General features: G+C 47.9%; 1 protein-coding gene across 5 annotated transcripts in view; it reads right to left on the minus strand.

Moving 5' to 3' along the window:
- ATG9A (autophagy related 9A) overlaps window positions 1–26,805 on the minus strand; it is a 176,444-nt gene that overhangs the window by 102,889 nt on the left and 46,750 nt on the right. For all 5 annotated transcript variants that reach the window (XM_063933823.1, XM_063933826.1, XM_063933822.1 and 2 more), the window contains one exon: window positions 22,373–22,515. The gene's annotated coding sequence lies outside the window, so the exon portion shown is untranslated. The remainder of the gene's footprint in view (window positions 1–22,372; window positions 22,516–26,805) is intronic.

The following is a 26,805-nucleotide window of genomic DNA, read 5'->3' on the forward strand; positions in this document are numbered from 1 at the left end:
GCTTGGCCGCACCCACTTTCCTTCACTCACCCAATCCCTGTGCACCATGGGGTACATAAGAGACTGCAGGATCAGTCTGCAGGCATCCTGGACTTTGTGTCATTCCTGCGACCCATGTGAAAGGATCTGTTCCTGTTCCTCCTGTGTTCCTGGTTCTCTGGTTAAGAACTTGTACTCCTGGTTACTCTGCACAGCTCCGTGGAACTTCAAGGCCCAGCAATACCTGCAACCTGCAACAAGGCTTCACACTCATCACCACCTTGTGTGCTTCAGCCTGCAGTTGAGACCGACTCCAGGTGTGTTTCATTCCTCCACCTGTGATACAGCTTGCTGCTGCCAGTGCCTCATCACCTGCACTGTGAAGTCAGACTCCTGCCTCTGCTCAGGTTTGCCATTCTACACCTTGCTGCCTAAAGTTTCCTGTTTTAAAACCTGCACTGGTTTCCAAACCAGAACCATTTCACAAGCACTTGTTCTTCTGTTTATATATTACCGGTTATTATTTTCTCAAGTCATCTGTCATCCATTGCCATAGACTTTCAGTTATCATGCTGAGTGATTGACTTTATTCATCTGTTATTATTGTTTCTGCTACCATCCTGTATAATATCATCTGCCAAATAAATACCATTGCGCTTATGCGCAGGAACGTTATCCAGCCTCCTCGTTTTCTCCCATCTACCTCCACTGACCCACTAGCGCCCCCTCCGGGGACACAGCCCAAACACAATCTGACAGTAAGTCCAGGAACGATGGACTCGGATGGTGGACGGAGTGTGGGGTCAGAGGCCTTGCAAAATCTGGTCTCCCGTCTGGATGGTCAAGAGGTTGCGCAGCAGCAGATGCTTCAATTCCTGCAAGGGATGTCCTCCCGATTAGATACACTACAGCAATCCCTGCCTAGTGTACTCTCTCCTACTGTTCCTGTTACTCCAGCACCTGCCAGTGCTGTGAGTTCTTCTATGCCGGCTGCATCAGCTCCAGTGTCACGTCTGCACCTGCCCGTGCCGAGCAAGTATGATGGCAGTCCAAAGTTATGTCGCGGGTTTCTCAACCAATGTGAAATACAGTTTGAGTTATTGCCACATAATTTCCCCACGCCAAGATCCAAGGTTGCCTACATCATCTCCTTACTCTCTGGATCTGCTCTGAGTTGGGTGTCTCCTCTGTGGGAACGTGCTGACCCTCTGATTAACAACTACACAGACTTCGTGTCAACCTTCAGACGGATCTTTGACGAGCCTGGTCGTGCAACATCAGCTTCGGCAGACCTGATCCAACTTCGTCAAGGTACCCGAAGCATGGGACAATATGTCATCCAGTTCCAGACGTTGGCTGCAGAGATTCAGTGGAACAACCAAGCTCTGGTAGCAGCTTTCTGGCACGGACTCTCGGATCGGATCAAGGATGAACTGGCGACCCGTGACATTCCTGTTCAACTGTCTGATTTGATCTCCCTGTGCATTAAGTTGGACTCTCGCATCCGCGAACGCAATAATGAACGCGCTCGGAGTGAGCCACGCAGATCAAGGTTCATACCTTCTGTACAGTTCCAGTCTCCCTCTTCTGACGAGCCTATGCAGATAAATAGGTCCCGCCTAACTCCTGAAGAGCGGGCAAGAAGAATACGTGAGAGACTCTGCCTATACTGTGCTGCTGCGGGCCATCAGATTAACTCCTGCACGGTGCGTTCGGGAAACGCCAGATCCTGACTTGTAAGGGAGGAGTCAAGTTAGGATCTTTTAGTCAAGCTCCTTCTCAACAAGACCTCATCCTTCCAGTGACGCTAGAGACTTCAGTTGGGCTCCAGTCTGCGTCAGCATTAGTGGACTGCGGTGCTGCAGGAAACTTTATCACCCAAGCTGCGGTAAATAAATTTTGCCTATCTACCTGTGAACTTTCTTGTCCAGTTTACATTACTGCTGTGGATGGTAGTCGAATCTCCAAGGGGAACATTTCTCATCAAACTGCCCCAGTGGTTCTGGGAGTTGGATTTCTCCATTCTGAACTGATTAAGTTCCTGGTCATCCCTCAAGCCACCCAGGAGATTGTCTTGGGCATGCCCTGGCTCCAGCTACATAATCCACAGTTTGACTGGTCAACGTTGCAGCTTACCTCATGGGGTTCACATTGTCATCAATCCTGTTTAGCCCAAGTGTGTCCCATAAAGTCTACCGAAGTAAAGACACAGTCAAGTCTCCCAGCAGCTTATCAAGACTTCTCAGACGTCTTCTGTGAAAAGGCTGCTGATATCCTGCCGCCCCATAGGGAATGGGATTGTCCCATCGATCTCCTTCCTGGCAAGAAGCCACCTAGGGGGCGCACCTACCCGTTGTCTGTTCCTGAAACTGAGGCGATGAGTGATTACATCAGAGAGAATCTTCAGAAGGGATTCATCCGTCCGTCATCATCACCCGCTGGTGCAGGTTTCTTCTTTGTTAAAAAGAAGGATGGAGGACTGCGTCCATGCATTGACTATCGGGGTCTCAATGACATTACCATCAAGAATAGTTATCCATTACCACTCATTACCGAATTATTTGACAGAGTTAAAGGAGCCCGCATCTTCACCAAGTTAGATCTCCGCGGTGCCTATAATCTCATCAGAATCCGGAGTGGTGACGAGTGGAAGACAGCTTTCAACACTCGAGATGGCCATTATGAATACCTGGTAATGCCATTTGGGTTGAGTAATGCTCCAGCAGTGTTCCAACACTTTGTGAACGAAATCTTTCGTGATGTCCTGTATAAGTACCTCGTTGTTTACTTAGATGATATCCTTATCTTCTCCCAAGATCTTCCATCTCATCGTCTACAAGTCTGTGAAGTTCTCCGACGTCTTCGTGAGAACCGGCTCTACGGGAAACTATCTAAATGCACTTTTGAAGTTCCCTCTATACCCTTCCTGGGTTATATAATTTCCGGATCGGATCTTCAGATGGACCCGACAAAATTGGAAGCTATTGCCAATTGGTCCATTCCAAACTCTCTCAAGTCTATCCAGCGGTTCCTGGGTTTCGCCAACTACTATAGAAAATTTATTCGAGGATTCTCCACTCTCATCGCTCCTATTACCAACCTGACTCGGAAAGGGGCAGACCATTCCAACTGGTCAGAAGAAGCCTTGGCAGCCTTCCAGAAGATCAAGCTAGCCTTTATGTCTGCTCCAGTGCTGTCTCAGCCAGATGTCAACAGACCGTTCGAGTTGGAGGTAGATGCCTCTACAGTTGGGGTTGGAGCTGTTCTCTCCCAGAAGGGATCCGATGGGAAAGTCCACCCTTGTGGATTTTATTCTCGCAAGTTTCTTCCTGCAGAAGCTAACTACTCCGTGGGAGATCAAGAACTACTGGCGATCAAGCTGGCTCTCGAGGAATGGAGATATCTCCTAGAAGGGGCCAAACATCCGTTTAACATCTACACGGATCATAAAAACCTGCTATATTTAAAGGCAGCTCAGTGCCTTAACCCTCGCCAGTCCAGGTGGGCTATGTTTTTCTCACGTTTTAATTTCAAGCTTCATTTCCGCCCAGGTTCGCAGAATGTGAAAGCCGACGCGTTGTCCCGATCCATGGAATCTGAAGAAGGAACATCTGACTCAGTGCCACATTCCATCCTGAGTCCCGTGGTTTTCGCTGCATCTCAAGTCTCCCCAGCTCCTCCTCCTGGTAAGACTTTTGTTTCCCCAGAACTCCGTCCCAAGTTGCTATCTTGGGCCCATCAATCCAAGTTCACTGGTCATCCTGGTGTCCTGAAGACCTTCAAGTTCCTTTCTGCGATATATTGGTGGCCAAAGATGAAAATGGACATCCAGGATTTCGTGGCATCCTGTCCTAAATGTGTGCAGCACAAGACTCCTCGTCAGTCTCCAGCAGGTCAGTTACAACCATTGTCTGTCCCTAGTCGTCCCTGGTCACACCTGTCCATGGATTTTATCACCGACCTTCCTCCTTCTCAAGGACATAATACTATTTGGGTTGTAGTGGACAGATTCACCAAGATGGCTCATTTTGTTCCTCTCCAGGGTCTCCCTTCTGCCCCGAAACTTGCCCAAATCTTCCTACGGGAGATTTTCCGCTTACATGGTTTACCCTCAGAAATAATATCTGACCGGGGGGTACAGTTTGTAGCGAGGTTTTGGAGGGCCCTCTGTTCTGCCATGCAGGTCAAACTGAAGTTTTCGTCATCATACCATCCTCAGACGAATGGGCAGACAGAGAGGGTTAATCAAGAACTTGAGACTTTTTTAAGATTATATGTTTCATCTTCCCAGGATGACTGGTTCGATCTGCTCCCATGGGCCGAGTTTGCCCACAACTTCCGATACCATACTGCTACTGAAACGACACCATTCTTTGCAGTATATGGGCAACATCCCCGTGTTCCTGATTTCCAAGAACTCCCTCATATGGATGTTCCTGCTGCCACTACTGCTCTGACTCAGTTTTCATCTATTTGGAGAAAAATTCACGTTTCTCTCAAAAAGGCCTCCAGTCGGTACAAGTTCTTTGCCGATCGCAAGAGACGTGCGGTTCCTCATTTGAAACCTGGGGACAAGGTTTGGCTATCAACCCGTAACCTCCGTCTGAGGGTCCCATCCATGAAGTTTGCACCACGCTTCATTGGTCCTTACCCTGTCGAAAGAGTCATCAACCCAGTGGCCTACAAATTGAAGTTACCATCTTCCCTTCGTATACCTAACGCTTTTCATGTTTCTCTCCTCAGACCTCTAGTCCTAAACCGCTTTCAGAATACTCTTCCAGTAGGTCCCAAGGTTCGAACTCAGCGGGGCGTGGAATTCGAGATCAACAAAATTCTGGACTCTCGTTGCCGGTATGGACGTCTCCAGTACCTGGTCGATTGGTCCGGTTATGGCCCAGAGGAGAGAAGTTGGGTGAATTCGTCCGATGTCCATGCTCCTAGGTTGGTCCGTGTCTTCCACAGCACTCATCCCTCCAAGCCACGTGGGTGTTCGGTGTCCACCCCTAAAGGAGGGGGTACTGTCAGGAATCGACTTACCAGGCTGACATCCGTCCGCCGCTGCGGACTCCGTCCTGGCTCCCTGCGGTCACCTGTCACCTATGCCCCTGTCATGGGACATCATCAAGGGCCTGGGAACACTCCTGAGACAGCGGGCGTGTAGCGCGCCGCGTCCCCGCTAGGCCGCAGCGTGGGCGCCGCCATGACAGTCTGCAAACAGCCAGTATGCTGCGGCCAATCCGGTGCTTGGCCGCACCCACTTTCCTTCACTCACCCAATCCCTGTGCACCATGGGGTACATAAGAGACTGCAGGATCAGTCTGCAGGCATCCTGGACTTTGTGTCATTCCTGCGACCCATGTGAAAGGATCTGTTCCTGTTCCTCCTGTGTTCCTGGTTCTCTGGTTAAGAACTTGTACTCCTGGTTACTCTGCACAGCTCCGTGGAACTTCAAGGCCCAGCAATACCTGCAACCTGCAACAAGGCTTCACACTCATCACCACCTTGTGTGCTTCAGCCTGCAGTTGAGACTGACTCCAGGTGTGTTTCATTCCTCCACCTGTGATACAGCTTGCTGCTGCCAGTGCCTCATCACCTGCACTGTGAAGTCAGACTCCTGCCTCTGCTCAGGTTTGCCATTCTACACCTTGCTGCCTAAAGTTTCCTGTTTTAAAACCTGCACTGGTTTCCAAACCAGAACCATTTCACAAGCACTTGTTCTTCTGTTTATATATTACCGGTTATTATTTTCTCAAGTCATCTGTCATCCATTGCCATAGACTTTCAGTTATCATGCTGAGTGATTGACTTTATTCATCTGTTATTATTGTTTCTGCTACCATCCTGTATAATATCATCTGCCAAATAAATACCATTGCGCTTATGCGCAGGAACGTTATCCAGCCTCCTCGTTTTCTCCCATCTACCTCCACTGACCCACTAGCGCCCCCTCCGGGGACACAGCCCAAACACAATCTGACACAGGCGAGTGCGAAAGTGGAAAGAGTGAACAGCACTATTAAAAATAAACTGAGTAAAGTGATGGCAGAGACAGGATTGACATGGCCAGAAGCTTTACCCATTGTACTGTACAGCATCAGAACCACTCCCAGGTCCCCTCTTAATCTGTCTCCCTTTGAAATCTTGTTTGGTCGACAACCGCATGTCATGATTAACCCTCAGGATGATTTGAAATGTAACAATGAAGTGACTGTAAAGTACTTGATTAACATGAGTAAACAGTTAAGGAATCAAAATGATAATCTGAAGTTGGTGATTCCTGATTTACCAGATAGTAATTGTCATGACATTGAACCTGGGGATTATGTGATGATACGGAATTTTCTACGCTCAGGTTGCCTTATTGACAGATGGGAAGGACCATACCAGGTCTTATTGACTAGCACTACAGCATTGAAGGTTGCTGAGAGAGAGACTTGGGTTCATTCATCCCACTGCAAGAAGGTTGCTGATCCAGAGAAGTCCCGTGATAAGGAACAGACGGTAGAGGTTGTATCACTGGAGTGTCTGTTCCAGGAGGACTGAGGCGGCACCTGAGCCGTGAAAATCTCAAGACCAAGAGCTGTTGTCGACTCCCCACTCCCTTTTATTGTTTTTCTCCACTTCCCATCCCCTCTCCCTAAAATTTCTTTTTCCCCCTTCTCATTCTTCTCCGTTTCCTCCTATAAGATGGACTTGCCCCAAGAGACTGTGATCCGGATTTTCCTGTTAACCATGATGTTGACCAGAGCAGTCTGTTCCGGCGAGAGTACCATGGAGGTCGAGAGAGGTTCTGGAATGGGTTCTGATGATAAAGATGGAGGCGTAGTTTTCCGAGAACAACATAATCAACAAGCAAAGGCGAGTATCAGAAAACGATCCGATAGCATTGACCATAGAAGGAATTGTGAAGGATTGTTAGCTGAAGAAAACTGTATCTGTAGGCTCTGTAACAATGTCATTGAGGATGGGTGCATTAAGAAATGCCAATCCAGTTTTAATATCCATATGGACCGGCATCCATTGAGTGACTATCACTCCTTAGTGGGTAATGTGTTAAACAAAACAGATTGTTGGGTATGCTCTCAAGTACCTCAGGGTCATAGCAAATCAGGGCTAGTACCATTTCCTTTAACGATAGAGGAGGTACTTGAGTTAAATGGTGGGAGACCGGTGGACCGGAGGTTTAATATCTCCAGCCCTCCTAGTTTGAAGCTCCACCAATACCATGTGGATAGGTCCCTATTATGTTTCAACATCTCCAATCCCCGAAAACCGGGAAATTGGGAAGTGTCATGGAGTAATCACACCATGACCTTTTCGCATAGAGCAGATAGAATGCCTACAGATACAGAGCTTGTACGCCACATAGCCAGTAGAGGAAAATCTTTCCGGTATAGGTATACCTTAGGAAATAGGATTACTAAAGTTGGAGAGGTATCACCAGGATACTGTGCACATATCATACAACCTGATACGTGTACTAAGCAGATGGAAGAATTAGGGTTAGGAGATTTCACATGGAAGGTGTGTAATATGGTTATGTCCTACTCCGTCCCATATGTTCTCCCCGATGATGCATATTTCATATGCGGGAGAAAGGCGTACAAGTGGCTTGCCCCAAACTCTGAAGGATTGTGTTATATTGGAAAAGTACTGCCTGAAGTAATGACTGTATCACATGACAAAATGAAAGACATACACCGTGGTGCCCAAGCTCCTTATACTCACACCCATTACGAGCACGTTGTTAAAAGGCACCTGATAGAGAAGACAGAGCATCCGGCCTCTGATCTGATAAGTGAATCCACCGGGATTCAATTCTTAATCGCGTTAGATTTCACCCGCACCGCTAGAGGAGTGCTGAATTATAAATACATTTCTGCGCTCGCCAATTTGTTAGATAATATCACTGAAATGTATGATGACACGTTTAGGTATACTGGAAGAGAACTTCAGGCTTATAAAACAGAACTGGTGCAGCATAGAATGGTTCTTAATTACCTCACAGCAGTGACAGGCGGATATTGTGTTACATTGGCAACACAGTATGGCGTGAAGTGTTGCACGTATATCACGAATAGCACCGAGGATCCGGTCGAGGTCATAGACCAAAAGATGGACGATATTCTCCAATTGAAGTGGGAATTTCGCCGAAAACACAATCTCACTCTTGCTGCTGTAGGTAATGAGCTGACTGGTTGGGTGTCATGGTTGAACCCGCAAAATTGGTTCTCCGGTTTAGGAGACTGGGCTCAAGGAGTCATAATGGATGTTGGGAAGTTTCTCCTATGTATCTTAGGTGTTGTCATATCAATTGGCTTGATATTTAGATGCGGTCAGGCTTTAATGAAGTGCAAACAAAGTACAAGAGTGATGAGTTTGAGGAGTGAGGAAACTGTAATTAACCTGGATTTGATTTATGACCCAACAATAGAAACAATGATGCAATGAAAATGCGATTATACGGTCCGTTTCTTTCACCTGTTTTTCTGTTTTTCTCCAAGATAAAAAGACCCCCTTGGACGAGGAAGTTGACAAGACACTATACAGACAACGGATTGACCAAAGAAGAAGTTTTGACCACCTTAGATACGGACATTTGATGAACTTTGCCATGGATCCCCAGTTTCCCTAGAATTCTTAAACTTACGCTAGCCCAACATTTTTTTTTTTGTAAATCTAATGGCATTGACAAAGCTTTTTGCTCGCACCTAATGGGCAAAACAGCGCAAAGAAGACGACTTTCAACTGATACCGAACAAAACTTCAACCGACAGATGTACATTAACCTGACATAGAATACCACTGCATTTTCCATAAGTGTTCTTTATCTTCATCTCTACAACCCTCAGGTAATAACACACATAGTCGATAGGGAATACAGGCACAGATATCAGCAACCACATACCTCCCCTATTCATGTATCATCAACTAAAATTTGCTCCCCCATTTTGTTACAACCAAAGCCGAAAAGAGCTCGGTAAAGTTTGACAGCCCATCCACAGACCCGCACCACGGGATAAGAAGGAATTCAAATGTATACTTCGCAATACCTCGAAGCTTGATTTACAACACGTACGGCACGATGATACATGACCCCCCAAACATGGACTCATACACACATGCTTCTACTATCTCACTAGGTCATACCCTCTTCACACCTACTCCTCTCTCTCTTCCCTTACCCAACCATGGAAATGAATTAACCCCTGACATATATTTTTCTCCTTTTGAAATGTTTTAGAAGGTGGCAGTTATTATTGACTGCCAAAGGGTGGACTGTCAAAGTCAGAAAAATATCTCTATGCACACTGCCATATTTGCACCTCATACTGGTCCGTGCTGCGCATGCGTACGCTCTCCCGTACGTGCGCATACTCACAGTCGCGGGCACCCGCAGGCGCATGGTATGCGTATTTACGGTAGAGTTTATGCGATCGTAGCGTGCGACTCAATCATTACATATTTTCACTATATAATGTATTTTGTAGATCATGGTCCCTTTGATAGATTCTGCAAGTTTGGTTAATATAGAATGTTCATGAACAGAGAAATCCCTCTTTGTTTGATACGAAGGGTCAGACAGGAGTAATACAGTGGTGTTTAGTATCCATCGGAAGAATATTTAATTAGAAATATTCCGGTGTTGGTTTGAAGCAGATCAATCGCTCGTGCGAATAGTTATGGACATAAGAAGTTTATGTCCATTTACTATTATTTGTTCTTACTTAGTCATGCGGCGGGAAACCCAGTATCCCACCCACCTGAACAGTTGGAAACAGTCACAGCCCACCTGTATGAATCAACCTATGACCTTTTGTTATAATGCGAAGCCGAATTCCTGTGTCCAATGAACAATGAGATTGTAGGGACCATTGAATTGTATTGTGTGTGGAGCATAAATAAGACAAGCCTGTGGCATCCAGCACTCACTTCTCTTCAAACGGTTCTCATTGCTGATAATCGGGAGCTGGATGTCCAGAGGCGCTTGCGATCGTTTCCCCTTGTGCGTAAGTGTTTCTCCGCAATCATATTGTCTTGATGTTATTGTGAGCCATTCCTCTCTCTCTCTCTCTCTCTCTCTCTCTCTCTCTCTCTCTCTTCTATTTCTCCCGTATTTTTCCCTTAATTGTATTGTATTGTATTTCCTGTGTAGTTATCTGGTTAGTTAGTCTATGTTATATTGTAGTGTATGCTTTGTACTGTGATTCTTTTGCAAGTATAATAGTCATAATACATATAATAGGTTTTGGACCCTAAGCCCAGGTATCTGTGTATTTCTTATAGTGTTAAGTATTCCCTGAGCGTCGGTGACGCTCAAGCAGCTTTGTAGTTAATCAGGTTACACCAGGTTGCACTTACACTCTGTCACCACACTAAGGTTTACTGTATATTTCGTTGTTAAAGGTATAGATATAAGCGTCTGCACCGCTGGTGATCTCCTCGTGGTCCCGAGCGTCCGCTACGCTATAGCGAATCATTACGTTAGTCGGCAGCCAATAGCGTGCCTGCCTGTGATCTCTGGGCCGTAAGCGAACGTGACGCTTGAGCGTCTCGACTACGGTTGAGCGATCGTTACGCAACTTGCGTACCCTTACGGTACTTCTTACGTAGATAGCGTACAGTGTTCTTAGACCTCTTAAAGTGTTTTATATACGATAAATATTTAGCTTTATCAGGTGTCAATGTTTTCTGACAGGGAGTCTGACCATGCAGCTGCAGCACTGCACATCCATGCTGAGGCAATAGCTGGTCTCAGTATAATACCAGTGTGTGTATATATAGCTTTCTGGAGAGCCTCCTGCTTTCTGTCAGCAGGTTCCTTTAGGGCGGCCGTATCCTGGGACGGCAGTGCCACCTTTTTTGATAAGCGCGTAAGTGCTTTATCCACCCTAGGGGGTGTTTCCCAACGTGACCTATCCTCCGGCGGGAAAGGGTACGCCATTAGTAATTTTTTTGAAATTACCAATTTTTTATCGGGGGAAGCCCACGCTAGTTCACACACTTCATTCAATTCTTCAGAAGGGGGAAAAACTACTGGTAGTTTTTTCTCCCCAAACATAATACCCTTTTTTGTGGTACCTGGGGTCACCTCAGAAATGTGTAAAACATTTTTCATTGCCTCAATCATATAACGAGTGGCCCTATTGGACATTACATTAGTCTCTTCGTCGTCGACACTGGTATCAGTATCCGTGTCGACATCTGTGTCTGCCATCTGAGGTAGCGGGCGTTTTAGAGCCCCTGATGACTTTTGAGACGTCTGGGCAGGCACAGGCTGAGAAGCCGGCTGCCCCGCATTTGGCATGTCGTCAAATTTTTTATGTAAGGAGTCGACACTTTCGCGTAATTCCTTCCACAAGTCCATCCACTCCGGTGTCTGCCCCGCAGGGGGTGACAACACATTTATAGGCACCTGCTCCTCCTCCACATAAGTCTCCTCATCAAACATGTCGACACAGCCGTACCGACACACCGCACACACACAGGGAATGCTCTGACAGAAGACAGGACCCCACCAAGCCCTTTGGGGAGACAGAGAGAGAGTATGCCAGCACACACCAGAGCGCTATATAAATCAGGGATTAACTAAATTATATCCCCTTATAGCTGCTATATGTATATTGCGCCTAAATTTAGTGCCCCCCCTCTCTTTTTTACCCTTTTCTGTAGTGTAGACTGCAGGGGAGAGCCAGGGAGCTTCCTTCCAGCGGAGCTGTGAGGGAGAAATGGCGCCAGTGTGCTGAGGGAGATAGCTCCGCCCCTTTTTCGGCTGACTTTTCTCCCGCTTTTTTATGGATTCTGGCAGGGGTATTTATCACATATATAGCCTCTGGGGCTATATATTGTGATATATTTGCCAGCCAAGGTGTATTTATTGCTTCTCAGGGCGCGCGCCCCCCCAGCGCCCTGCACCCTCAGTGACCGGAGTGTGAAGTGTGTATGAGGAGCAATGGCGCACAGCTGCAGTGCTGTGCGCTACCTTGGTGAAGACTGATGTCTTCTGCCGCCGATTTTCCGGATTCTTCTTGCTTCTGGCTCTGTAAGGGGGCCGGCGGCGCGGCTCCGGGACCGAACACCAATGGCCGGTTCCATGCGGTCGATCCCTCTGGAGCTAATGGTGTCCAGTAGCCTAAGAAGCCCAAGCTACCACCAGTTAGGTAGGTTCGCTTCTTCTCCCCTTAGTCCCTCGCTGCAGTGAGTCTGTTGCCAGCAGATCTCACTGTAAAATAAAAAACCTAAAATATACTTTCTCTCTAGGAGCTCAGGAGAGCCCCTAGTGTGCATCCAGCTCAGCCGGGCACAGGATTCTAACTGAAGTCTGGAGGAGGGTCATAGTGGGAGGAGCCAGTGCACACCAGGTAGTCCTAAATCTTTCTTAGCTGTGCCCAGTCTCCTGTGGAGCCGCTATTCCCCATGGTCCTTACGGAGTCCCCAGCATCCACTAGGACGTCAGAGAAAAGGGGGAATATGAGGTGGCCACCCACAGTAAAGAAGGGACAGGAAAACATGTAAGGAGGGAAGAGGATGGCTCAGCTGGGCAGTTTCAGAATTCTACTAGACAGTGAGAAAATATATGCATGATATTTCATAGGGAATATTAGATAAATGCTGGAGAAATATGAAAACGAGAGATCCATGGATCCCAGGTTTTGAAAAAGCTTTTAGAAGAATCCCTCAGAATGCTAATATACGTCACATTTTAGTGATGATCTCTCCTATAGTTGGAATCTCTGTTTATTTTTCAAGCAGCTGCTATTTAACACGTGGCTGCTAGGAGCAGATGTCGAAATAATTTATAATGGTGACCGATGGCATTGGGGACACACAGTGGTAAAAGGAAATATTTCTGAGTGATTGGTATAGATAGACCTAATCTAGAACTAGCGAGGGCACCAATCTGGCTCTAAAAGGTAACCAATTTCGGACAATTCCACCAAACATGCAGAAATGTTCCTATGTCCGATCCGCATCGCCAACATATATCTGTGATTTCTGGGTGCATTTTATTCAATCTGGAGGGAACATAATACCACCTATAAAATAATTTGTTAGCATTGTCTTTTATGCGTAAACAGCAGAAGCCACTTTGGAATATATGTCCACCCAATCCTCTGTGTTTGATATTTCTCCCAGGTCGACTTCTCATGCTGCTTCGTGGGGATCTTTGACTTCAAATGAAGGAAGTATGAGCTCTGCACACACGGTGAACACAAGTCCCCTGGTGCACGTTCCCATTAAAATTAATGACTCAGTAAAAGTGAGTGGCCCACCTGTAAACTGCGTTTTAACTATCGAGTGGAAATGTTGAATTTGTACACATTGAAAAAAATTCCTTTTGTGGAATATGAATTGGGTTTGACTGTTCATAAAAGTGGGGAACATAGAGTACCTGGTAATGTCACTCAGTAATTTAATTCCCCTAGTTTGCCAGTTTACAAAGATAACCAGAATACATTGTTAAATAGGGGGATTAATGGGATCAGTGTGGAGCAATATAGTATAGTCAGTGAGCAAAATCCCAAATGTCTAAAGGGTGAGAAATAACAGGATGGTGCAAAGATGATTTACAGTAGGTCGGAACAATTGGGAGAGCCACAGCAGAGAGGAGATTGAGTATAGCTTTAATGCTTCTGTTTCGATTACACCTATACCCTCTTGGATTTTTGGCTGCCTCCACAACACGCACTGAGAGATTCTGGTCACTAAATAGTAAAGGGGTCTATTCAACTGATGTCGGATCCTTTCTTTTCAACAGTTCAGTATTCAATTTAAGGCCAAAGCCAACAGGTTTGGGCCGTTTCCGACAATGTCAATCCGACTTTTTTAAAGTCGGATTAACATTGTCGAAAACGGGACTAAAGGTGAATACACACTGGGCGTTTTTGCCCAGCGTGTATGCACAAAGATGATCGCTGACATCGCTGGGCTGAAAAGCGCTCAGTGCATACACACCCCTATGACTTAAAGTTTGGGCAACCTAAACCACCCCTGGATGTTAGCCTTTGCAAGATGTCACGTGTCACCCTAGGGCGTTTTTTAGACCATATAAATTGTGAAGTGAAGAGTTCAAAATATTTGAAAACGTATGGGGGACCTCTTATCGGCAGGGTTTCAGATAAATATAAGAGCCGTGACAACAAATTCAGTTAAACATCTTACATCTTTCATCAGGCCAATCTAGGAAATATAACAGCCACTCCCCTTATCAACATCCCTTTACAATTGTGCAAGTAACTTAGGATAGTTAGCTTGAAAAGACTTCTGTTTTCTGAGTGTTGATTTTGTAACCAGAGAGGCTGTCATACTCCTCAATCTTTGTAAATAGGTGAGGGACGGAGCAAATGAATTGGTTCAGAAATAGTGAGTATGTCGTCATCTGCATATAGTGCAACTTTGTGTTCCTCGCCACTAGGGATGCCAATCCCGGGATTGGGATCGGCGGTATCCCGGGATTTGGGCCCAAAAATGCCGGGATTTGAATCCCGGGATTGGAGCATCCAATCCCGGGATTCACGTGATTACACTGCGCATGTGCGGGAGGGTAGGTGTAAGTAATACTACTTACTAATATTAGGCGGGCGGCAGCCATGAACAAGTTGAACGTGGCGGCACTTCAAATGTAGCGCTGGTCGCCAGCCAATCAGAGTTGGTGGACCGACAGCCAATCAGGGAAGCTGCCGCAGCAGCGGCAGCCAACCAGGACCGATTGCTGCGGGAGCTTCCCTGATTGGCTGCCGGTCCGCCAGCTCTGGTTGGCTGGCGGCCGGCGCTTCATTTGAAATGCTGCCGCGTTCAGTGTAAGTAGTATTACTCACACCCACCCTCTCTCCCTCCGTGCAGTGCTCCCTACAGCCTTCCTCCTTCCCGCGCCACTACCAGTACCAACCCTCCCTGCCGCGACCTACACCCTCCCTCCTGAGTCCCGCACCGCTACCTACGCCCTCCCTACCTCCCGCACCGCTACCTAGACCCTCCCTACCTCCCGCACCCTTCAAGGCTAATTGCAAACTTAGCTACTGTTAGCATGTGAACACATACGTGATGTATGTAATAGGTGAGTGCGATTTTCCTGCATGACCTGTGCGGACATACTGTAGACTGTTGTTCTTAGATCCAGATGGCATAAGCTACTGTACACACAACGCCGAGGGTCGCTGTCTCTTACCAGTTCAGTTGCACAATAAATGGACAGATTGCCTTCCGTTTCCTCTTCTTACGCTGTAATGGGAATTTTATGTTTGGAGAAATTGGTTTCTAGTTCCCTATGTTGTTCCATATAAAGACCCTCCCTACCTCCACCCGCACCGCTACCTAGACCCTCCCTACCTCCCGCACCGCTACCTAGACCTTCCCTACCTCCCGCACCGCTACCTGCACCCTCCCTACCTCCCACACCGCTACCTACACCCTCCCTACCTCCCGCACCACTACCTACACCCTCCCTCCAGCGCTGCTCCCTACAACTTTCACTGATCCCTACTGCAATCCCGGGATTGACCATTTATCAATCCCGAATCCCGGGATTGAAAAAACATCCCGGGATTGGCCTCCCTACTCGCCACCCACTGTAATTCCCCTGATGTTTGGATTGGCCCGGATCCGTGCCACCAGTGGCTCTACTACTAGCACAAAAATTGACACATTACTAATTCCGAAAGTAAATTATGCTTGATTACAATTTGATCCTTGTTTCATTGGTGGAGATGCCAGAGATTTCTTTAAGTGCCTGTTAATCCAGTGAGGAACCAGAGAACAGGACCGTCACCGTGCCCCCTTCCCCCCCAGTGGCCTCCTACTTTGGGAAGTCCTTTCCTGCTCTTTCCCCTTCGGGTGCAGTGCAAATCCTGTGTGTTCCGGGAAACCGGCAGGAGCTACTGCCTGCGGCGACAGAGCTGCGGCCTTTGGAGCAGGAATCAGTTGGAGCGGCTGGCATGAGCGCTGCACAGGCAGCATCACAGTTGGCCGTCCAGTATGTAAGCAAGAAAAAATAAATAAAACATTTAGTAAAGCTGCTGGAGCAACTAAAAATGTGCTTGACTCTTATGGCACTAAAAAATAAATAAAATAAACTAGCCTGGGCAGGGAGTGGGGTATAGGGGAGGAGGAGTCTGAGCTGTCCTGAAAGTTAACTTAGTGGCCAGACTCCTCCAGCACCAGCTATACCTCATGGTATCGCCAGTGTCCCCCATGTCTGAATATATAGAACCATGCAGAAAAATGGTTTTGTGTGAACAAAATGACGAAAAGCAATACATGATAGCGTCATGAGCAGTATTGCCTATTGTTCATTATAAGAATATTAAGATGACAAGGTCTGTGATAGTTTACAGTAATACTGACCATACTGAACATTTATCTATTTTTCTTCCATTTCAAAATGAAGGATTTTGCAGCGGGGCAGCCAGTACATTGACAATGTAAACTCCCATGGAACAATAATTTTAGGACTTGTTCTTCTGTTCAATTATTACAAGAAAATGTGTAAAAATAATAATAGCAATAATAATACTAGAAAATAGGATTTTGATAACCTACCGGTAAATCCTTTTCTCCTAGTCCGTAGAGGATGCTGGGGACGACATCAAGACCATGGGGTATAGACGGGATCCGCAGGAGACATGGGCACTCTAAAGACTTTTCATTGGGTGTGAACTGGCTCCTCCCTCTATGCCCCTCCTCCAGTCCCCAGTTGTAGGAACTGTGCCCAGGGAGACTGACATTTCGAGGAAAGGAATTACTTAACTAGTGGTGAGATATCTACCAACTCACACCCTCAACCATGCCGCACACATGGCATTCAACATAACACACGCCAACAGGCTTGAACTAATTGCAGCAACATGCTGAAACCAATATAATACAACTTGTGTAACTGTAATAACTGAACTGCAAGTAAAGTACGCACTGGGACGGGCACCCAGCATCCTCTACGGACTAGGAGAAAAGGATTTACCGGTAGGTTATAAAAATCCTATTTTCTCATACGTCCTAGAGGATGCTGGGGATGACATCAAGACCATGGGGTCTATACCAAAGCTCCAGTACGGGCGGGAGAGTGCGGATGACCCTGCAGCACCGACTGACCAAACTTTAGGTCCTCATCGGCCAAGGTGTCAAACTTGTAGAACTTAGCAAATGTGTTTGACCCTGACCAAGTAGCTGCTCGGCAAAGTTGTAATGCCGAGACCCCCCGGGCAGCCGCCCAGGATGAGCCCACCTTCCTAGTGGAGTGGGCCTTTACCGACGTCGGTAACGGCAATCCAGCCGTAGTATGAGCTTGCTGAATCGTATTTCTAATTCAACGTGTAATAATCTGCTTGGAATCAGGACAGCCAATCTGGTTGTGATCATACAGGACAAACAGAGCCTCTGTTTTCCGTATACGAGCTGTTCTAGCAACATAGATTTTCAAAGCTCTAACCACATCTAGAGACTTTGAATCAGTGAATGTGTCAGTAACTACTGGCACCACAATAGGTTGGTTTATGTGAAAAGCAGAAACCACCTTTGGAAGAAAATGTTGGCGAGTTCGCAACTCTGCCCTATCTTCATGGAAAATCAGGTAAGGGCTCTTGTGAGACAAGGCCCCCAATTCCGACACCCGCCTTGCGGATGCCAATGCCAAAAGCATCACCACTTTCCAAGTGAGAAACTTCAACTCTATCTTTTGTAGAGGCTTAAACCAATCCGATTGAAGGAACTGCAATACCACCTTAAGGTCCCATGGTGCCACAGGAGGCACAAATGGAGGCTGGATGTGCAGAACCCCTTTCACGAAGGTCTGAACCTCTGGAAAAGAGGCCAATTGTTTTTGGAAGAACATTGACAAGGCCGAAATCTGGACCTTGATTGATCCCAATCGAAGGCCCGTCTCCACACCATCCTGCAAAAAATGGAGAAAACATCCTAAGTGAAACTCTTCCGTAGGAGCTTTCTTGGATTCACACCAAGACACATATTTTCTCCAAATACGGTGGTAATGTTTTGACGTTACTCCCTTTCTGGCCTGAATAAGGGTGGGGATGACCTCCTTAGGAATACCCTTCCTGGCTAGGATACGGCGCTCAACAGCCATGCCGTCAAACGTAGCCGCGGTAAGTCATGGTACACACACGGCCCCTGCTGCAGCAGGTCCTCCCGAGGAGGAAGAGGCAGAGGATCTCCTATGAGTAACTGCTGAAGATCTGGGTACCAAGCCCTTCTTGGCCAGTCTGGGGCAATGAAGATTGCTCGAACCATTGTCTTTCTTATGATCCTGAGTACTTTTGGGATCAGCGGAAGTGGAGGGAAAACATACACTGATGGAAACACCCACTGGGTCACCAGTGCATCCACTGCTACTGCTTGAGGGTCTCTCGGCCTGGAACTGTATCTCTGAAGCTTCTTGTTGGGACGAGACGCCATCATGTCTATTTGAGGAACTCCCCAAAGACTTGTCACCTCTGCAAAGACTTCTTGGTGGAGGCCCCACTCTCCTGGATGGAGATCGTGTCTGCTGAGGAAGTCTGCTTCCCAGTTGTCTACTCCCGGAATGAATATTGCCAACAGAGCTTGTAGATGTTTTTCTGCCCAGCAGAGGATTTTTGTCGCCTCTGCCATTGCCGCTCTGCTTTTCGTTCCGCCATGCCTGTTTATGTATGCGACTGCTGTTACATTGTCCGCCTGGATCTGCACGGGACGGTCTTGAAGAAGATGTACCGCTTGTTGAAGGCCGTTGTAAATGGCTCTTAGCTCCAGAACGTTTATGTGAAGGCAGGCTTAGCGTTGTGACCAACGTCCCTGGAAGTTTTCTCCCTGAGAGACTGCTCCCCAGCCTCGGAGACTTGCATCCGTGGTTACTAGGACCCAGTCCTGAATCCCGAACCTGCGTCCCTCTAGCAGATGAGAGCTGTGCAACCACCACAGGAGCGAAATCCTGTTTTTTTACGACAGGATTATCTTTCTGTGCATGTGTAGGTGTGACCCCGACCACTTGTCCAACAGGTCCCACTGGAATACTCTGGCATGGAACCAGCCAAACTGTATGGCCTCGTAGGCCGCCACCATCTTCTCCAACAACCGAATGCACTGATGGATCGACACACTTGATGGTTTCAATATCTGTTTTACCATTTTCTGGATTTCCAGAGCCTTTTCCAGCGGAAGAAATACTCTCTGAATTTCTGTGTCCAGAATTATCCCGAGGAAAGACAACCTTGTCGTTGGTTCCAACTGTGACTTTGGGTAATTTATGATCCACCCGTGTTGTTGGAGTACTGACAGGGAGAGGGATATGTTTTGTAATAACTGCTCCCTGGATCTCGCCTTTATCAGGAGGTCGTCCAGAGAAGGGTTTATATTGACTCCTTTCTGACGAAGGAGGACCATCATCTCTGCCATCACCTTGGTGAATCCCCTTGGCGCCGTGGAGAGACCGAAAGGTAACGTCTGGAATTGGTAATGGTAATCCTGAATCGCAAATCTCAGATAAGCCTGGTGAGGAGGATAAATGGGAACATGCAGGTAAGCATCCTTTATGTCCACCGACACTAAGTAGTCCCCCTCCTCCAGACTGGCAATCACCGCCCGAAGCGATTCCATCTTGAACTTGAACCTTTTCAGGAAGAAATTCAGATCTTTTAGACTTAGGATCGGTCTGACCGAGCCGTCCGGCTTCGGAACAACAAAGAAGCTTGAATAAAAACCCTGCCCTTCTTGTGACAACGGTACCAGGACTATAACCTGGTCTTGACATAATTTTTGGATTGCTGCTGTTACTGCTTCTCTCTCTGGCGGAGAAGCTGGCAAGGTCGATTTGAAAAATCGGCATGGGGGAACGTCTTGAAACTCTAGCTTGTATCCCTGGGATACTATTTGCAACACCCAGGGATCCAGGCCAGACAGAATCCAATCCTGGCTGAAGAGTCTGAGACGTGCCCCCACCTGAGCGGTCTCCCGCAAGGGAGTTCCAGCGTCATGCTGGGGATTTGGCAGAATTAGGGGTAGACTTCTGCTCTTGGGAACCTGGAGACGGTGTGGGCTTCTTTCCCCTTCCCTTACCTGCAAAGAAGGGGGAACCTCTCGCCTTTTTGTGTTTATTGGGCCGAAAGGACTGCATTTGTGGGTGATAGGTCTTTTTTGCCGGTGCAGGAGCAGAGGGCAAAAATGTTGACTTACCTGCGGTAGCCGCCGAGACTAACGCATCCAAGCCATCGCCAAATAGGGCCTCACCTTTATATGGGAGAGCCTCCATGTTTCTTTTGGAATATACATCCGCGTTCCACTGGCGAATCCATAACGCCCGCCTAGCCGATACTGCCATGGTAGCGGCTTGTGAACTCAAGAGTCCAATATCCTTCATTGCTTCCAGCATGTAGGCGGCAGCGTCCTTGATATTCCCTAACTTAAGGAGTATCTCATCTTTATCAATCGTGTCAATTTCTGATGACACGGTTTCTGACCATTTTTCAATACAGCGACTCACCCATGCGCAGGCAATAATGGGCCTGGTACCATTGGTAACATAATGGATTTCAATGTCGTTTCCATTTTGCTGTCTGCCGGCTCTTTAAGAGAAGCCGTGCCAGGAGCAGGGAGAATTACCTTCTTTGTCAACCTGGAAAGTGCACTGTCTAACACAGGGGGTGACTCCCATTTTTTCCTGTCTTCAACCGGGAAAGGAATAGCTTATCCTTTCCCGGTTGAAGACAGGAAAAAATGTGAGTCCTTTTGGGAATACAATTTTTTTTATCAGGATTCACCCACATCCCTTCAAACAGAGCATTTAGTTCGTGTGAAGGAGGGAACGTGACTTTGGATTTCTTTTCCTTACATAAATAAGCTTTCTCCTGAGGTACAGGAGTGCTTTCTGTAACCTCCAACACATCCCTTATAGCCACAATCATACATTGTATACTTTTTGCCAATTTATGATCTCTCTCTCTGAATTCACTATTGTCGACACAAGAATCAGAATCCGTGTCGGTATCAGTGTTTACAACATTTGCAAATGGTCTCTTATGTGACCCAGAGGGGCCGCCCGCATAAGGAATAACAGCATCCTGAAAAATCACATCTTCCACAGATTTTCTCCAGCATGCAGTCTTAGATTCAGACTTATCTAATCTTCGGTTAATCAGATGCATACTGTCACGTATCTCTTTCACCCATGCAGGCTCTTGGTGTGCCGGTAGCGCCACAACATTACAACTCTGTGTCCCTAAAATGGCTTCCTCCGGGGAGGAACTCCCTGCCTCAGACATTTACACCACACTTACAGACACACTGGGACTTATTTTGGGGACAGACCCACAGTAAAATCTGTCAGAGGGACACAGGATAGGAGCAGCCGGTTCACAAACCCACCGCCAGTATTGTCTGTGAACACAGTATGTCCACAGCCCAAAAACACTTTTAAATAGTAATATACACTATCAAATGCACCACAATCGCTTTGTGCCCCCCCCTTTACAGCACACTGTACTTGTCAGAAGTGGAGGAGAGGACCAGCGTGTTCTCTGCAGCCTGAGGAGAGAAAATGGCGCCGAGTAGTGTGCTAGCTGCCTGAGGAAGAAGCTCCGCCCCCACAATGGCGCGTCCTTACACTCAGTATATTGACTTTTTACTTATACTGGCGGGGGTAGGGCTGTGCCAGTGGCATCTTATGCCCCCTTCTAGCCAGTTTGAGGTATTTTTCTTGCTGCCCAGGGAGCCCCCCGCGCCCTGCACCCTGCAGTGCCTGTGTGTGTGGGCAGCAATGGCGTGCTGCGCTCCCGCCAGCCGCGCCGCACCTCAGCCGTCACTTACTTGATTGAAGATCGTTCTTCTCATACTCACCTGTCTTCTGACTTCTGGCTCTGTGAGGGGGGTGACGGCGTGCTGTGGGAGTGAGCATCTAGACATGGCTAGCATTCAGTTCCCTTCAGGAGCTAATGGTGTCCTGTCAGCCAGAAGCAGAGCCATGAAACTCTGAGGAAGTTGGTTCTGCTTCTGCCCCCTCAGTCCCACGAAGCAGGGAGTCTGATGCCAGCAGATCTCCCTGAAAATAAAAAACCTAACATAAGTCTTTTCAGAGAAACTCAGTAGAGCTCCTCAGAGTGCATCCAGTCGACCTGGGCACATTTCTAAAACTGGGGTCTGGAGGAGGGGCATAGAGGGAGTAGCCAGTTCACACCCAATGAAAAGTCTTTAGAGTGCCCATGTCTCCTGCGGATCCCGTCTATACCCCATGGTCTTGATGTCGTCCCCAGCATCCTCTAGGACGTATGAGAAAGCAGTAATACCATGATCAGGAAAGTAAAAATATGTTACACTACTAAAAAAAAAAAAATATTACATGATCTAGAGAAGAAAACAGATCTGCAAAACAAAATAAAAAGATAAGAGTGAATCACATGTACTGTATACTTACAAACTCTGAATCCAGACTCCTGATTTAGGAATAAATTGCATAATGAGCTAGGTCTCAGTGGTTTAAGGAACCTTAACAAATTGTTCAGATTCTCAAGGTTAATTTCATTCAGCTCTTGAATAGGAGTAACTCCACTCCATTAACTAAAAAAAGAAAAAAAAAAGAGAAAAAAACATCAACCCAAACACACAGTGGAGCAGAACCAAAGTGAAAATAAGAAGTATAAACATACATTTTATTTCTAGTAAAATAAGCACTATAAAAATAAAAATAGGATTTTAATTATCTTCTGGTAAATCCTTTTCTCATAGTCCGTAGAGGATGCTGGGGTCAAATTTAGTACCATTGGGTATAGACAGGTCCTTTGGGAGCCACTGGCACTTTAAGAGTTTAATAGTGTGGGCTGGCTCCTCCCTCTATGCCCCTTCTACCAGACTCAGTCTAGAAACTGTGCCCGAGGAGACGAACATACTTCGAAAGTAGGAAATACACAGATAGTGGTGAGATTCACACCAGCTCACACAGAACAAAAAAAGGAAAGCCAAGCTAACCAACTCGGAACGAATCAGCAACAGCTGAGCCAACAAACGTAACCAAGTAACCATGCAGGAAAACGAAGCACTGGGTGTGCGCCCAGCATCCTCTATGGACTACGAGAAAAGGATTTACCGGTAGGTAATTAAAATCCTGTTTTCTCTTACGTCCTAGAGCAGGGGTGGGGAACCTCCGGCCCGCGGGCCGTATACGGCCCGCGAAGCCGTTTGGTCCGGCCCACCAGCTGGTGTCAGTGAGACACGCTGCCGCTCAGTCCGGCGGCAGCGTGTCTCAGCTGTCAGAACAGGGAGACGGAGGAGAGCGCGGCTGTCGAGTGGGAGCGGCGGCGTGTAGTACTTCAAACCAGCCGCCGGTCCGTGAGCCAATCAGAGCTCGCGGACCGGCAGCCAATCAGGAGCCGTGGCTGCCGGTCCGCGAGCTCTGATTGGCTCTCGAACCGGCGGCTGGTTTGAAGTACTACACGGCGCCGCCGCTCCCACCCGACAGCCGCGCTCTCCTCCGTGTCTCACGGTAAGCAGCACGGAGGGGAGGGGGGAGGGCATCTGCATACCTGGCACTGTGGGGGGCATTTGTATACCTGGCACTGTGGGGTCATCTGTATACCTGGCACTGTGGGGGCATCTGCATACCTGGCACTGTGGGGGGCATTTGTATACCTGGCACTGTGGGGTCATCTGTATACCTGGCACTGTGGGGGCATCTGCATACCTGGCACTGTGGGGGCATCTGCATACCTGGCACTGTGGGGGCATCTGTATACCTGGCACTGTGGGGGGCATTTGTATACCTGGCACTGTGGGGTCATCTGTATACCTGGCACTGTGGGGGCATCTGCATACCTGGCACTGTGGGGGCATCTGTATACCTGGCACTGTGGGGTCATCTGTATACCTGGCACTGTGGGGGCATCTGCATACCTGGCACTGTGGGGGCATCTGTATACCTGGCACTGTGGGGGGCATTTGTATACCTGGCACTGTGGGGTCATCTGTATACCTGGCACTGTGGGGGCATCTGCATACCTGGCACTGTGGGGGCATCTGTATACCTGGCACTGTGGGGGGCATTTGTATACCTGGCACTGTGGGGTCATCTGTATACCTGGCACTGTGGGGGCATCTGAATACCTGGCACTGTGGGGGCATCTGTATACCTGGCACTGTGGTGGGCATTTGTATACCTGGCACTGTGGGGTCATCTGTATACCTGGCACTGTGGGGGCATCTGCATACCTGGCACTGTGGGGGCATCTGCATACCTGGCACTGTGGGGGGCATTTGTATACCTGGCACTGTGGGGTCATCTGTATACCTGGCACTGTGGGGGCATCTGCATACCTGGCACTGTGGGGTCATCTGTATACCTGGCATTGTGGGGGCATCTGCATACCTGGCACTGTGGGGGCATCTGTATACCTGGCACTGTGGGGGGCATTTGTATACCTGGCACTGTGGGGTCATCTGAATACCTGGCACTGTGGGGGCATCTGTATACCTGGCACTGTGGGGGCATCTGTATACCTGGCACTATGGGGGGGCATTTGTATACCTGGCACTGTGGGGGCATCTGTATACCTGGCACTGTGAGGGGCATTTGTATACCTGGAACTGTGGGGGGCATTTGTATACCTGGCACTGTGGGGGCATTTGTATACCTGGCACTGTGGGGGCAATTGTAGATCTGGCACCGCACTATTGGGGGCATATGTGTATCACGTCCCATTTTAACTGGCCACACCCATTTTTTTGGCACGTGCGCGCCTCCGGCGCGCACACACAGTACCTCTGAGGGGCAGACCTACTGGGGGGCAGGGTAATTTTTTAAGTTGAGAATTTTTGTATGGCCCCCGAAGGATTTTATAAATATCCAAATGGCCCTCGGTAGAAAAAAGGTTCCCCACCCCTGTCCTAGAGGATGCTGGGGTCCAATTTAGTACCATGGGGATGTACCAAAGCTCACAGTACGGGAGGGAGAGTGCTGAGGGTCCTGCAGAACAGATTGACCAAACATTAGGTCCTCAGAGGCCAAAGTATCGAACTTGTAAAACTTAGCAAACGTGTTCGACCCTAACCAAGTAGCCGCTCGGCAAAGCTGAAGAGCCACCCAGGAAGAACCCACTTTACGTGTAGAGTGGGCCTGAACAGATTTTGGACAAGCCAAACCTGCCGCTGAATAAGCATGCTGGATAGTAAGCCTAATCCAGCGAGAAATTGTCTGCTTAGAAGCAGGACACCCAATCTTGTTGGAATCATAAAGGACAAATAGTGCGCCCGACTACCTGTGACGAGCAGTCCTCTTCACATATATTTTCAAAGCACGCACAACATCCAGGGACTTTGAGACAATCGATGTGTCAGTAGCTACTGGGACCACAATAGGTTGGTTGATATGAAAAGCGGACACAATCTTCGGAAGAAATTTCTGAAGCGTTCTAAGTTCAGCTCTATCATCATGGAAAATCAAGTAGGGGCTCTTGTGCGACAATGCCCCCAATTCAGACACACATCTTGCAGATGCCAAAGCCAACAATGTGACCGCCTTCCAAGTAAGAAACTTTACGTCCACCTCCTGTAAAGGTTCGAACCAATCCGATTGCAGAAACTGCAGCACCACATTAAGATCCCAAGGTGCCGTAGGAGGCACAAAAGGATGTGCAGAACTCCTTTCAAGAATGTCTGAATCTCAGGGAGAGCAGCTAATTGTTTCTGGAAGAAAATGGACAAGGCCGAAATCTGAACCTTGATGGAGCCCAAGCGTAGGTCCACATCCACACCAGCTTGCAGAAAGAGGATAAAACGTCCCAGTTGAAACTCCACAGTAGGAAACTTCTTGGATTCACACCAAGACACATACTTTCTCCAAATCCAATAGTAATGCTTAGACCTTACTCCCTTCTAGCCTGGATCAGAGTAGGAATGACCTTGTTAGGAATGCCCTTACGAGCTAAGATCTGGCGTTCAACCTCCATGTTGTCAAACGTAGCCGCGGTAAGTCTTGATAGGCGAACGGCCTCTGTTGCAGAAGGTCCTCGCGAAGAGGAAGAGGCCTCGGATACTCCAGCAGCAATGCCAGAAGATCCGCGTACAAAGCTCTCTTTGGCCAGCCCGGAGCAATGAGGATCGCCGGTACTCGTTCTTTTTAGTAGTTTGAGAATCCTTGGGATGAGCGGAAGAGGAGGGAACACATATACTGACTGGAATACCCATGGAGTTACCAGGGCGTCCACCGCCACTGCTTGTGGGTCTCGCGACCTGGAACAGTACCTCCGAAGCTTCCTGTTGAGGCGAGAGGTCATCAAGTCTACCTGAGGTACACCCCACCGGCTTGTTACCTCTGTGAACACCTCCTGGTGGAGGCCCCATTTTCCTGGATGGAGATCGTGTCTGCTGAGGAAGTCTGCTTCCCAGTTGTCCACTCCCGAAATGAAGATTGCCGACAGCGCCAACGCGTGCCTTTCTGCCCAGAGGAGGATTCTTGTTACCTTTGACATCGCAGCCCTGCCTTTTGTTCCGCCCTGCCTGTATATGTAGGACACCGCTGTGACGTTGTCCAACTGAATCTGAATGGCTCGATCTTGTAGAAGATGTGCCGCTTGTAGGAGGCAGTTGTATATGGCCCTTAGTTCCAGAATGTTTATTGGAAGGACAGATTCCTGACTTGACCACTTTCCTTGGAAGTTTTCCCCTTGGGTAACTGCTCCCCAACCTCTTAGACTTGCATCCGTGGTTAGAAGAATCCAATTCTGAATCCCGAACCTGCAGCCCTCGAGTAGGTGAGAAGTGTGCAGCCACCAGAGGAGTGAAATTCTGGCTTTCGGCGACAGGCTTATCCGCTGGTGCATGTGAAGATGTGAACCCGACCACTTGTCCAGGAGATCC

Source organism: Pseudophryne corroboree, chromosome 7 (assembly GCF_028390025.1).
Source record: "Pseudophryne corroboree isolate aPseCor3 chromosome 7, aPseCor3.hap2, whole genome shotgun sequence".
NCBI lineage: Eukaryota > Metazoa > Chordata > Amphibia > Anura > Myobatrachidae > Pseudophryne > Pseudophryne corroboree.